The sequence below is a fragment of the Quercus robur genome, chromosome 3 (assembly GCF_932294415.1).
Source record: "Quercus robur chromosome 3, dhQueRobu3.1, whole genome shotgun sequence".
NCBI classification, from domain to species: domain Eukaryota; kingdom Viridiplantae; phylum Streptophyta; class Magnoliopsida; order Fagales; family Fagaceae; genus Quercus; species Quercus robur.
This window is the reverse complement of record NC_065536.1, coordinates 17,907,659-17,922,409: the sequence shown is the minus strand read 5'-3', so window position 1 is coordinate 17,922,409 and position 14,751 is coordinate 17,907,659. Positions and strand designations below refer to the sequence as shown.

The 14,751-nt window shown below is 35.3% G+C and overlaps 1 protein-coding gene and 1 long non-coding RNA gene across 46 annotated transcripts in view; both read right to left on the bottom strand.

Annotated features, from left to right (window-relative positions):
• Positions 1 to 14,751, bottom strand: part of LOC126717331 (disease resistance protein RML1B-like) — a 131,984-nt gene that overhangs the window by 76,737 nt on the left and 40,496 nt on the right. The window lies entirely within an intron of this gene.
• On the bottom strand, positions 2,958 to 13,740 carry LOC126717342 (uncharacterized). Its single transcript, XR_007652530.1, has 3 exons — positions 11,034 to 13,740; positions 4,415 to 5,049; positions 2,958 to 4,220 (listed from the first exon to the last, which is right to left on the bottom strand). It is a non-coding gene; the product is annotated as an uncharacterized LOC126717342 (long non-coding RNA).

Sequence of the window (14,751 nt, the reverse complement as noted above, 5' to 3'; positions counted from 1 at the left end):
CAAAAACATATCATACCTGCATCGATGAAAGAAAGTGGAAGAGGAGTCTCCTTTGTTAGTCAGAAAATCCATAGTGATTAGGATAAACAGTTGAAAAGTTTTTAAAGGAAGAGGAGAAAGAAAGATGTGATGAAATTGGAATGGTAAGAGTAGAAGTGAGATATTTCTGAATGGATTTTTGAGAGAGAGAGAGAGAGAGAGAGAGAGAGAATGTAAATGGTAGAGTAAAGGAATTGAATTTTTGTTCTTGTGAGGCCATAAGAATATGATAGTCTGTTATTGTGCCAATATTGTTGGTAGTCCGATTCACATTTTAGAGATTGCAATTTCATAGTTGGCGACTGGGTGGCCCAAACGTGGAGGTTGAGAAATACTAATTGGAAAGTCATAGTCAGAGTTGCCATTCTGGGTTGAGGATACCCAAACACATTATTGAGAATCAAATCTTAGTCCCGATCTAATAAGGGTAATATTGTAAATATACTCACTGATATAAAGGCATAAAGTGACGTTCCAAACAAACCCGTTGGCCTTGTATCCACTGACACATGGCAATAGTATGGAGTCTATGACTTCATACTGACGGGGTCAACCTGGGTTGAAGATGGAAAGCTAATGACATTAAGCTGAAGGGTATGCATGAGATTGACGGTCCTGACGTAACCTAAACTTGGCCTCCACTCATGCGTATGTAAGAAAATTTCTTGTGCCCCACGCTTAGAAATACTCCTACAAGGAAAGGGGTCCGTAAAATACGCTCGTAAGGACTCTTATAAGGAAAAGACTTCTAAATCAAGGAAAAGATGTCAACCCTCTACTATTATAAAAGTAAAAATACCCTCACTAACCAAGGTACGCATAATTCACCCCAGTTCTGACACTCTAAAGTTGTGAGAAGTTCTAACTTGACCTTCGAAGGGTATTTGACCAGCATCACACCGATGCTCTCTGTTAGGTCTTTTTTTTTTTTTTTTTTGCAGGTATTGTTTCGAGCACGTAACGTCGTGTGATTTAATGTTGATTTTTTGGCATCATCACGATCAATGAAAATCATAGTCAGAGTTGCAATTCTGGGTTGAGGATACCCAACCCATTATTGAAAATCAAATCTTAAATGATGTAATATCTTTCTTCTTTTCTTTTTCTTTTTTCTAATATTCTTTTTTATCTGCACGTGTCTTTATACATTAAAATACCAATAAAATGCTGTGGTCACTGGTCACCAATATTTTCTTTCTTTCTCTATTCCTTCTAGATTCTTGCTCTGTTCAAAAGTGTTGTCATATTCTAAAACAATACAAAAACACAGTCCACAACAAATCTTCATTACCGTTTATAGTCAAGTTTTTATTAATGGTAGTAATCTTCATTACCGTTGATAGTCAAGTTCTTATTCAGCTTAGCAGGCCTAAATGCTAATTTGATTCTTGACTAAACAGCCTTGAAACTCGTAGCATATGCATAGATCCAAGTACAACACATAGAATTGTGAATAATTTTACTGCTGCATTTCCATGCATCAAGACCCCAAGGTAGAGTCAAATCCCTAAGGAAGTCCTACAATTTCGTAAATGGGTGTATAAAACAGTATAAGTAGTTTCAGATGTTGAATTCACAATAGTGATTCTTTTTCTTTTTTCAATCAAAATATTCATGAGTATCTCAAGACTACTTAGGAAAAAAAAAAAAAAAAAGGATACAGGAAAAGGCATGGTGATTTGGATAGACAGTTGAAAAGATTTAAAAAGGAACAAGAGAAAGAAATATATGATGAACTAGGAATTGTAAGCGTTAAAGTGAGATTTTTCTAAATGGATTTTTGAGAGAGAGAAATAAGAATGGGAATGGCGTAATAAAGGTATTAACTATGATCATACGAATCTGCCATTTATCCTTAAAAAAAAAAAAAAAAAAACTGTTATCATACAAATTTCATAGTTGGTGACTTGTAGCCCAGTCCCTAACTCAGATCTCTCTCTTTTTTTTTTTTTTTTGAAAAAAATAAAAATAGCTCTTTGAACTATGTGGACAATCACTTCCGAATACAAATATTCTGCCCCACTTTTTATATTTTACTTTATTTTTCACCAATCACAATTTGACATGCATTTATTAAACTTTTTTATATAAAATAACCAAAGTTTAAAATAGAAAAATATCAAACACATGGCTTACCATAATTTTTTTTCTTTTAGAAATGGCTTATCATAATTGGTGAAACATAAAATGGAATATAAAACATGAGACCAAGGATATGTATTCACCAACTACCACAATTCCCATTAAATTTCAAAATTTGGAACCCCCCCCCCCCCCCCACCACACAGTCATGCACTTTTTTTCAAGTGTATTCACCAATCCCATTAATATATGTTTAGAACATACACATTCAAATTGATTAAATTTAAATGTGATAATACATGCCTTGTGAGCCAAAATAATAACACCATCTTGCCATTCAATTCCTTCTAAGTCAAGCCATTTTGTAGTTGTACATTGGGTTAAGTAATGAGTCTGAACTTGGTGAGAGTGTAATTAAGTGTGTGTGTTTGAAGCAGTTAGTTTGTATCTAAAGTAAAATTTTATTTAAAAAAAAAAAAAAAAAAAAACACCTTCTAAGTTAATGTTATCATTATATTCATCATCTTCTGAAATTATTTATTCATGGACTTTTTTTCATCATCATCATCATCAACAACATTTACTATGTCTTAATGTTCTTTTATTTTAATCATTTTTCTTTATATTTCTTCTTGGTATTCTACTAACTTCTTAGACTTATAACAATAGCAACAAAAATAGTTACATTGTCATTTAATACCTTAATTATAGTATAGAAAACAAATTTGTAAATATGATAGGAAAGCGTCAAATGTGTAGTCCAAATTTTGTAGAAGAAAGAGAGAAGAGAGGGAAAAAAAAAAACTTGTGGACATGTTTTTTTGTTCAGTATCTTTAATAGACAACACTCTACTCTTACATAAATGTAAGTCTTATATATAAACGAGACTTAAATGTAATGTTCACTTTGAAATGAGAGAAATGTGTAATATTCCAAAAAGTATCAAATAATTTCACCAAATTTTTAGCTTTATTAAATTTAGCTTGCTCTTAATTATGGTTCAATATTTTTTTCTTTAAAAAAAAAAAGTTCAATAAACACAGGATTTAGATTTTTAACGCAAAAAGAAAACTAAGATGGGCTTCGGCTTTTTAACTTAAATCAAGTGTTGGTTAATTGACTTTAATATAGTTGGGCTTCTAATTTTGAAGTTCAAAATGAGTCCCAACCTGAACCAGCCCAAGTAAGACTAAGTTGAATAAACCCAAGTAAGACTAAGTTGAATAGTGATACCAAACTTCATGTTCTTTGCGAAGAAAAAATGACCACCTTTCGTCATTTGGATCAAATCCAAACATGGGCTAACTTTTATTTTTAGTAAATAAGAGAAGACCCAATAACTTTGTATTTTTAATATGACTTAATTCTTTTAAACTAATGCAATCTTCTGGAAGGACCAATACCAAGTTCTTTATCCAATGCTTCAAATATTGAACTCTTCAAATAATTTTACTGGGCATATTCCTTTACTTGGTGACTTGAAACACCTTGTCCAGTTACTCGTTGGTGGGAACAGTTTATCTTCTACAACAAAGCTCAATTACCAAGTATTTGATTCCCATACAAACTGTACCCTGCTACGTGAAATCCATCTGAATTCTAACCAATTAGCTGATGAACTTCCCCCTTCTGTTGCAAATCTGTCTGTCAATCTCCAACATTTATTCAAAGATTGGAAAAGTATCAAAACCTTGTGTACTTATCAACTGAGAAAAGTTTTTTTTCAAAGGCAAAATACCAAACTCCATTGGAAAACTTCAGAAACTAGAAAGACTTACGGTTACTGACAACTTGTTCTCTGGAGAAATTCAGGATATCTTTAGCAATTTTACGCGGTTATATGAGCTCGACATGACAAACAATCGGTTATCTGGTAGAATTCCTATGAGTATAGCAACATGCCAGCGATCAGAGATGCTTGTTCTAGCAAGGACAGCACTCAATGGAAGCATTCCAAAGCAAATTTTTTTAGCTTCCCAACTAAAATTTTTGCTGTTGGCAAATAACTCTTTAAGCAGTTCTCTGCCCAACGAATTTGGCCATTTGAGACAGTTTGACATCATGGACATTTCTGGAAACCAGCTATCCGGAAATATTCCTGCAATAACCAACATCACAACATTGCAAGAAACAAGATAACTAACTCAATACCAAAGTCACTGGAAAATCATACAGAACTGGAGAGCTTGGATCTTTTTTCCAACCATCTCTTTGGCCTAATCCCTACGGAATTGGAGAACCTTATTGCTTTGCAGATGTTAAATTTATCTTCAATAGCTTGAAAGGAAGTACCAAAAAATGGTGTCTTTGCCAACATCAGTTGGGATTCTCTCCAGGGAAACAATCAGCTCGGTGCATTTGACCATGAGACTGCAGAAAAGCTAAGAGTCACTACTTGTGTCACAAAAACAAAGTCAAATTCAGATTTAGTGCTCAAAGTCATTATTCCAACCTCTTCTTTCATTGTGCTTGTATGTGCATTGTGTTTAGTATGTGCAGTGATCACCCAAAAGAAGAGAGTCAATAAAAAATTGAAGTTCATCATCTGAACTGAAGGGTTTACCACCAAGGCTTTCTTACTCTGAAACCCAGATTGCAACAAAGTTTGACACAAAAATTTTGATAAGGAGGGGTGCTTTTGGGTCTGTTTATAGAGCTGTTTTCAGTACTGGTGAAAATGGAATCCACACTACAGTTGCAGTGAAGGTTCTTGACTTGACACAAAGCAAAGATTCCAAGAGTTTTGATGCAGAATGTGAAGCTCTAAAAAACATCCGGCATTGGAACCTTGTTAAGGACTTCACTTCTTGCTCCAGCATTGATCACACAGGAGCTGAATTCAAGGCTTTAGCTATGGAATTCATGTCTAATGGTAACTTGGATAAGTGGTTGTACCCAGAGGATGTTGAGTGTGGATCAACTCTGACCTTGACCCAGAGACTGAATATTGCCATTGATGTAGCTTCTGCGTTAGATTACCTACATCATGATTGTGACCCACCTGTAGTCCATTGCGACTTGAAACCTGGAAATGTGCTTTTAGATGAAGATATGATTGTTCATGTAGGAGATTTTGGGTTAGCAAGGTTTCTCTCCCATGATTCATCACATAATGGGAGTAGCACAATTGGACTAAAAGGCTCAATTGGTTATATTGCTCCAAGTATGTTGTGGATCTTACTTTATGAAACTTAAAAGGATTTAGGGCCCGTTTGGATTGAAGGGGAAGGTAACACCCTATGTTTCTACATGCTTTCCTAAAGCTTTTATCATTTCTGGTTGGAAATACTTGATTCTAATATCCTGAAATTCTGTTGTAGAGTATGGCTTGGGCGGAAAGGCTTCAACCAGTGGGGATGTCTATAGTTTTGGGATACTGCTGCTTGAGATGATCATTGCCAAGAAGCCCACAGATGGGATTTTCCAGGAAGGTTTAAGCATAAACAAGTTCATCTCCAAAGTGCATAAGAGTAAAATATTGGATATTGCTGACCCAAGGCTTTTCAAGGATAATGAATCTTTTTCGCAAAGCAGCAGTACTAAGTGAAGATAGCAGCAGCAAGAACAAAAACAACATTGCTTTCAGAGGTGACTAGTGTGTGGCTTCTATGATGAGAGTTGGACTGTCTTGTGCAGCTGATTCATAATGTGCTTCATGATATATGCCTTTGTTGTCACAAATTGGAAACTAGCTAGCAACAAAAAAACGTAATAGCAATTTTGGGTTTTTTATATTATTTTTTTGTTCCTAATAGAAACTTAATAGCAATTAGTTTTGTAAGTTTTGAATATTTACGTGCTAAATTTATTTTTGAGGGGAAATTTATGTGCTAAGTTGATACACTACACAATTTAATGCATCAACATGATACACTACACAACTTAATGCATCAACATCTCTACAATTATTGTATTTACACATATCTCTAGTTTCTTGAATTTACTCAGTTTTTTTTAATTATTTTTAAACCCCACCATAAATTTAATTAGTGGGACCCACCATTAATGTGAGAAAATGTAGTACGTATTTATGGTACTCCTGGAGTACACAATAATTTCCCTTCCAACTCCACCACTTAAAAAGTTAATGTTGCAGAAAAAGGAAAGTATGAAAAATATTATGAAGATGATAGGGGAGATATTTTGCTTATAGAGATAAATAAACTTGACATTAAAAATATATTTGAAGACATGTTAAAACACTGTTTGATAGGATAATGGTTAACTTAAACATATCAGCAGGATCATCTAAAACCTACAATCAACTTTTGATTGAGAAGTTTAGTGGTACCACAATGAAAAAAAGTGACAATGTCAATGCAGATGTCAACAAATGATTTGTTATTGCAAAAGATTTAATTGGTCTGTTCCAGATCTCTAAGTTTAATTGAGTCATCTAAGTTTAAATAGTGAAGAGTGAAGATATTGTTCACAGAGAGAGAGATCCTCCTGCCAATTTGGCCACCAACATTGAGAGGGTGCGCACACTTCCTTTTTCTTTTTCTTTTTTCTTTTTTTTTTTAATCAATATATTTCGTATTAGTTTTTTTTTTTTCCACTTCAAAAGGTATTATATCTGAAGCAAGGTATTATTTTTTTTTTAATTATTTATCATTATTTCTTTCCAAATTGTAAAATAATTTTCGATCCATTGACAATAGGGAATCTTTAAACCTTGATTGTGAGTGTATTTTGTTTGTGTGAGACTATATATATATATATATATATATATATATTTATTTATATAGAATCATACATCAACCCAGTATGAATTAATCTGCTTGGATATGTATCTTGTGATTTAAAATCTTAAGGTGTCATGCCATTTCAAAATTTTATTGCCATATGAATTAATCCATTTGTAGAGTTTCATTATGTTTCCAACCAACTTTAATCTACTCATTTCCATTGTCCTTCCCTTCCTCCTCAATCTAAACGGGCCGGGCCTATAGTACAGAGAAGTCTTCATGCTAAATCAGAAAGAAGCTACAGCTAGCTGTTTTGTCTTCATTGATCAAGCTGCATAATCTAGCAGCGTGTTGAAAACTTATGATGACTTGGCTGTATATTCTAAAATTTATCAAACCTCGTGGGCATTTTTGGTTACATGGCTTTGATAAGAATTCTGTTAACTATGCTACCGTTTCTTGTGGACTTGGTCATAATGTAATCAAGCTTCAGTGACGGAGCCAATAATTTTATCTAAGGGCCCAAGCTAAATAGTAAAATTTCAAAATCTCATTCTAAGAAAACGATGTTTTTTTACTTGGGTTCACATCTTTAGAGTGATCAAATTGAACTTGGATAGGATTATTCAGTATTGAAAATTTTGTCAAAATTTTAGGAGGGGGGAACAAATAATTTCAAAGATTAATTAGGATTTTGTTACCACTTTTGATGAAAAATTTGAAAAGCTAGGGGGGCCTTGGCCCCAACCTGGCTCCGCCATTGAGCCGAAGCTAGATGTGAGTAGAGGCAATATCTAAATCTTACGTGAGATTTAACAAATTATGTACTCCTATAGAAGTAAACCAACATTGAAATAATAAGTCTGCTTTAGGCTCTGAAATTGAGTACGTGGGAGATAATTTTTAGATATGGAAAAAATTAAAAGCTATTTTTTGCATAAAGAGTACTGATCACTTATCTCACATTCCACGTGAGAAATTGTTAAATTGCACGGTCAAGTATCTTTGAATATACAGTGAATAATTTTTTTTTTAATAAATACCTTTAATGTTAATATATTTTCAATTTTAGCCGTTGTTTTTATTTTGATATTATATAACTGGTTTTAGAGCTTTACTAAATTCCTCTTACTTTAAGCCGTGCCTTTTAGTGTCAATTTTTTGTCACGACCTCATCAAACCTTTCACTCATCACAATCCCCACTCCACACGCTCCAAAGCTTTTAGGCTTCACGTTAAAGTCGTACTTTATTCTTCGACAAAAAAGAATGGGCAGTGTTTATTACTTTGCACCGCCCTATTACAGTCAACATGCACACAGATTTTTTTTTCCCAACTGAAATTGTGACTTGTTGAAGTGAAATAGTGACTTGAAAGTCAAGTGTCACCATTTCAATTAAAAGAAAATGACTAAAATGCAAAATTGACGCTTTAAGTTTCTTAGATTTTATCATGGTGCTGTGATAGATTCATATCTATCGCATCCATATTCGAATTTTATATGCACGTTAATAAAAAATGGTCTTCCTGGTGCCATTCTAAAGAAGCTATATCTGTCTATATCTTCATTGATAATATCAATTTGATATGCAGTGTCAAGGAAACTTATGATGACTTGGTTGTTTCTATAAAACCTCTGTCAAGAATTATCCTGTCAACTTTCTGCAGTGAAATGCACGTAGGTTGATCTTTTCAAATTCAAGTTCAGTACAATTAGAAGGAAAAAGCCACAGTCCAATCACCAATGATAATCTCTCAAACCATTAGAACTGGGGGTTGCAGCATACTTCATTTGCTGCATTCTGCAATTAACATATACATCGAAAAAAAATGAGGCATTTTCATTTCTCCTTAATGCTTCTCATCCTCTTTTTTCAAATTTCCGCTTGCTATAGAGTGAGAAAGGTAGTGGGTACCGAATCTGGCACTGAAACAGAAGTACTCTTATCTTTCAAATCCTTTGTATCTGATCCGCAAAATGCTCTGTCTGGGTGGAATATAAGTTAGTCTCACTGTACTTGGTTTGGGGTCAACTGCACCAGCAATACAACAAAAGTTCAATCACTGCACCTTAGCAGTCTGGGACTCTTTGGTATTATTCCTCCTCAGCTCTCCAATCTCACTTCCCTCAAAACTCTAGACCTTTCAAACAACTCCTTTTTTGGTCAAATTCCTTCTGAGCTTGGCCATCTTACTAGCCTTCAGCATATAATTCTCGTGGGGAACAAAATTAATGGCACAATTCCTAACAGTCTATCTCATTGTCGTAGGCTTGAAAGTATAATGTTTCAGAACAACAAACTTACTGGTCATCTTCCTCGTGAACTAGGCCGACTTCATGGACTGGAATTTCTTGACGTGTCCATGAACAATCTTACTGGTGTAATTCCCTCTACTTTTGGCAATCTCTCCACTCTTACCATTCTCAACATAGCAAGAACTCAAATATATGGCGAAATTCCAAATGAGATTCCCTTTTCAATTTTCAAAATTTCCTCCCTGAAGTTCTTATCTTTCACTCTAAAAAGGCTAGTTGGAAAGTTTCCCTCCAACATAGGCCTTACCCTTCCCAAAATAAGGGAACTCTGCTTGGCAAGCAATCATCTGGAAGGACCAATACCAAGTTCTTTATCCAATGCTTCATATATTGAACACCTTGATCTCTCTTCAAAAAATTTCACTGGGCATATTCCTTTACTTGGTTACTTCAAACATCTTGTCCAGTTACTCCTTGGTGCGAACAGTTTATCTTCTACAACAAAACTGAATTTCCAAGTATTTGAACCCCCTTACAAACTGTACCCTGCTAATGAAAATCCTTCTGAATTCTAACCAATTAGCTGGTGAACTTCCCCTTTCTGTCGCAAATCTCTCGGTCTCCAACATTTTTGTGTTCATGATAATTTCTTGACCGGTAGCTTCCCTCAAAGATTGGAAATGTACCAAAACCTTGTGTCCTTATCAATTGAGAATTTTTTTTTTTTTTTTTTTTTTTTAAAGGCAAAATACCAAACTCCATTGGAAAACTTCAGAAACTAGAAAGATTTATGGTTATTGACAACTTGTTCTCTGGAGAAATTCCGGATATCTTTAGCAATCTTACGTGGCTACATGAGCTAGACATGGCAAACAACCGGTTATCTGGTAGAATTCCCATGAGTAAAGCAACATGCCAGCGATTAGAGATGCTTGTTCTAGCAAGGACAGCCCTCAATGGCAGCATTCCAAAGCAAATTTTTGAGCTTCCCCAGCTAAAATTTTTGCTGTTGGCAAATGACAGTTTTAAGTGGTTTTCTGCCCAACGAATTTGGCCATTTGAGACAGCTTGAAATCATGGACATTTCTGGAAACCAGCTATCTGGAAATATTCCTGTAATAACCAAGAGATACTCAATTTTGCAACATCTTAACATTGCAAGAAACAGGATAACTGGCTCGATACCAAAGTCACTGGAAAATCTAGCAGCACTGGAGAGCTTGAAACTTTCTTCCAACAATCTCTCTGGCCTAATCCCGACAGAATTGGAGAACCTTAATGCTTTGCAGATGTTAAATTTGTTTTTCAATAGCTTGGTAGGAAGTACCGAAAAATGGTGTCTTTGCCAACATCAGCTGGGATTCTCTCCAGGGAAACAATCATCTCTGCGTATTTGACCATGAGACTGCAGAAAAGTTTAGAGTCACTACTTGAGTGACAAAAACAAAAACGAATTCAGATTTAGTGCTCAAAGTCATTATTCAAACCTCTTCTTTCATTGTGCTTGTGTGTGCATTGTTTTAGTATGTGCAGTGATCACCAAAAAGAAGAGAAAGACAATAAACAATGAAAGTTCATCATCTGAACTGAAGGGTTTACCGCCAAGGCTATCTTACTCTGAAATCCAGCTTGCAACAAATGGGTTCGTCACAAAAAATTTGATAAAGAGGGGAGCTTTTGGGTCTGTTTATTGAGCTATTTTCAGTACTGGTGAAAGTGGAATCCACACCACAGTTGCAGTGAAGGTTCTTGACTTGACACAAAGCAAAGCTTCCAAGAGTTTTGATGCAGAATGTGAAGCTCTCAGAAACATCCAGCATCAGAACCTTGTTAAGGTCTTCACTTCTTGCTCCAGCATTGATCACACAGGAGCTGAATTCAAGGCTTTAGCTATGGAATTCATGTCTATCGGTAACCTGGATAAGTGGTTGTACCCAGAGGACGTTGAGTGTGGATCAACACTGACCTTGACCCAGAGACTAAATATTGCCATTGATGTAGCTTCTGCATTAGATCAACTACATCATGATTTTGACCCACCTGTAGTCCATTGCGACTTGAAACCTGGAAATGTGCTTTTAGATGAAGATATGACTGCTCAAGTAGGAGATTTTGGGTTAGCAAGGTTTCTCTCCCATGATTCATCACAGAATGGGAGTGGCACAATTGGACTAAAAGGCTCAATTGGTTATATTGCTCCAGGTATGTTGTGGATCTTACTTTATGAAACTTAAAAAGATTTAGTGATTACATTCACAGTTCAAACAATGTTCTACTCTACCTCACTTGCTAAATTCGACACCAAAGAACAAATTAGTAAAAAAAATTTAAAAATTAACACCCTATGTTTCTACATTATTTCCTCAAGATTTTATCATTTCTGGTTGGAAATACTTGATCCTATTATCCTGAAATACTGTTATCAAGTATGGCTTGGGTGGAAAGGCTTCAGCCTGTGGGGATGTCTATAGTTTTGGGATACTGCTGCTTGAGATAATCATTGCCAAGAAGCCCACAGATGGAATTTTCCAGGAAGGTTTAAGCATAAACAGGTTCATCTCCGAAGTGCATGTGAGTAAAATCTTGGATATTGTTGATCCAAGGCTTTTCAAGGAAAATGAATCTTTTTCACAAAGCAGCAGTACTAATTATTCTTCTGGAGAAGATAGAAGCAGCAAGAACAAAAACAACATTGCTTTCATAGGTGAAGAGTGTGTGGCTTCTATGGTGAGAGTTGGACTGTCTTTGCTGCTGATTCATCAAAAGAACGTTTTACTATGGAGAAGCCTTATCGAAGTTGCAAGAGATTAAAAGATGTTCTAGAGGATGAAGCATTGCACTAAATCTATTTTGTGTATTTATGTTTGTTTCCCAAGCTATTTGAAGCTATAAGTTCTTATGATTAGAACTGCAAATTGATATGAGGATCTCTCTAATGGCCAGTTAATTTGATCATATGTCAAATTTTATCAATTCTATTTTTTTTATCAATCCCCCATATTAAGAAAGTTTGAAAAAATTTTATGCGAATATATGCTGAAACGCGTGAATGCAAGAAGATAATTGCTTAGGCCATGTCATAAGGGCATCATATTCCTCATTCATAGGTGCATAAAAACAGTGTGGGAATTGGGCTGCAATTTTATATGAGGGAGGTTATGTGGTATAGTAATCAAGTTACCGTAGGACGTTTGTTTGTGCCAGATAAGGATGTAGTATGAGAAGGTTCTGGTTGGGAAATATCTGGTGTAGAAGTGGCTGGTGGAGAAGGATAGGCATGCTGGGAACTAGTTTCTGCAGAAACTAGTGGAACTGAAGGTAAAGGTGAAGGTTTCAGTACAGGTAGAGTAGAAGAGGATTGTGCAGTGGAATTAGAATGAGTAAAGGGCTGAAGAATTGATTGAGAACAAGAGTGCAATAAAAAGGTAAGCCAAAGAGTAGGTGAGGGAGAATTTGAGGGAGGAGCACTAGATTGTGAGGTTGAAACTTGTGTTAATGCAGAAAAATCATGCTGATTAAACAAAACATGCCTGGTAACATAAATTCTGTGAGAGTGAGGTTCAAGACATCTGTAACCTTTTGATTAGGGAGGGTAACCTAAAAATACACAAGGAGAAGTGTGAGGTTGAAATTTGTGGGTATTATAAGGCTTAAGAAGAGGAAAACAAGTACACCTAAAAACTCTCAAGTGTAATAAATCTGGTTTGGCCTTAAAGAGGAGCTCCCAAGGTAAAAGATTATGGAGTAAAGGAGTGGGTAGTCTGTTTATGAGATGCACAACAGTAGAAATAGCATATGAACAATAAGTGGTAGGTAATTTTGAGTGAGAAAGCATGGTCAAAGCACACACAACAAGATGCCTATGTTTCCTTTCAGCCACTCCATTTCGTTGGGGTTTGTGAGGGCAAGATAATTGGTGAGTAATACAATGATTAGAGAAAAAATCATTAAAGGCATTAGAAGTGAATTCACCCCCACAATTCAGATCTAAGAATTTTGATTATATAATCAAGAAGATTTTCAATGGTGCCTGTAAAATGTTTGAAAGTAAATAGGAAATCAGATTTCAATTTCAACAAGAAAATTCAAGTAAACTTGGTGAAATTATCAACAAGTACAAGATAGTATTTAAAACTATTGATAAATGTATTGGAGCTGGACCACGTACATCAGTGTGGATTAATTCTAAAGGTTTAGAAGACTGAAAAAACAGATTTAGCAAAGGTAGTGCATACAATGCACATCAGAGTTGTTTGCAGTACATGATTTTAAAGAAAAGGAACTGCTAGAGCAAGAAATTAATCACTAGGGTGTTTTAGTCTGTGATGCCATGGCATCCACTTTTTGGAAAGAAACCTATTTACATAATTTACACAAAGTTGCAGATTTTGATTCTTTGATTGGGTAGATGAACCAGGACATGTATTGAGAGGTGAAGGTGATGAAGATGCAGTTGATGCTTAGGGTTTTGAGTAGATTGGATAGAGTCCATTTTCACTCAAACCCTCGTAGGATATTTTCCAGACAGAATATCCTGACACTAGAAATTATAGCATCCAAATGACAATTGTTACACAAGCATAATTTGTGAATTGAGAGTAGATTAGCAGCAATACTAGGCACATGTAACTCATTTCTAAGTTGGAAATTATGGTATTTAGTGCTAAGAGAGGAATTACCTATATGAACCTTCCTCCTCTACCACGGTTATGTGAATTTCTTGCTCAGCCTCAATTTCCTCCTGAATTCAGACACATTTGTGCTTGTGAATGATTCACATTCTGGTTTGATGAGGCATACATTGCCATAGAATGCAAACTTCCTTCGGCATTTTCAATCAGAGTTTTTCCGTATGAATGATTAACTTCGAGTCTTGATTGCAGAAAAAAAGTGAGCATACTCCTTAGGCAAGCCTCTAAGGACTATGCAGGTTAACTCTTCTTTATCCACTGTAACACCAACTGCTAGTAATCGATCTCTTGCAGCTTTGATTCTATGTAAGAATCCATTGATAGTGTCAGTGCCTTTCTTTATACCTTGTAGATCAATCTTCAAATTCAAGATGTTAGCCCTCAAAGTTGAAGCAAATTGTTACTCCAAAGTATCCCAAACTTCACTAGCATTGTTGATTCCAACCACCAAAGAGAATTTGGAAGGCTCTGCTACCATGTGAGATTCAACAAAGGAATAGAGAAATATAGAAGAAAATATCTAAATGATTGTATTAGCTCAGAAACTGTGTTAGATTCATTTTTATATAGTCATTTACAGGATTAGAGTCAATTATAGATCTAACAAACTATTAGAGACTGAAACAGTAATCTTAGAGTTAGTTAGTACATGTGGATCTCACATGTTGTAAGTTAATTGATATCCAAGACTGAAATGGCATTGTTCTCTTAAGTCATTCTTTCATCAAATGAAACGGTGTCGCATGGCTCTCAGCTTTAGTAGGAATGCAATGATGTTTGTGCTGTTTAAGTTGACTATCGTTTATCTCTATCTCTATCACAAGATTTATGCTTCCCTAAATGCTAATTTGGCTCTTGTCTAAACAGCCTTGAAACTCAAAGCATAAAGCATGGATCCAAGTAAACCACATGGAACTGTGAATATCTTACTGCTACATTTTCATGCATCAAGACTCCAAGGTAGTGTCAAATACCAAAGGCAATCATACAATT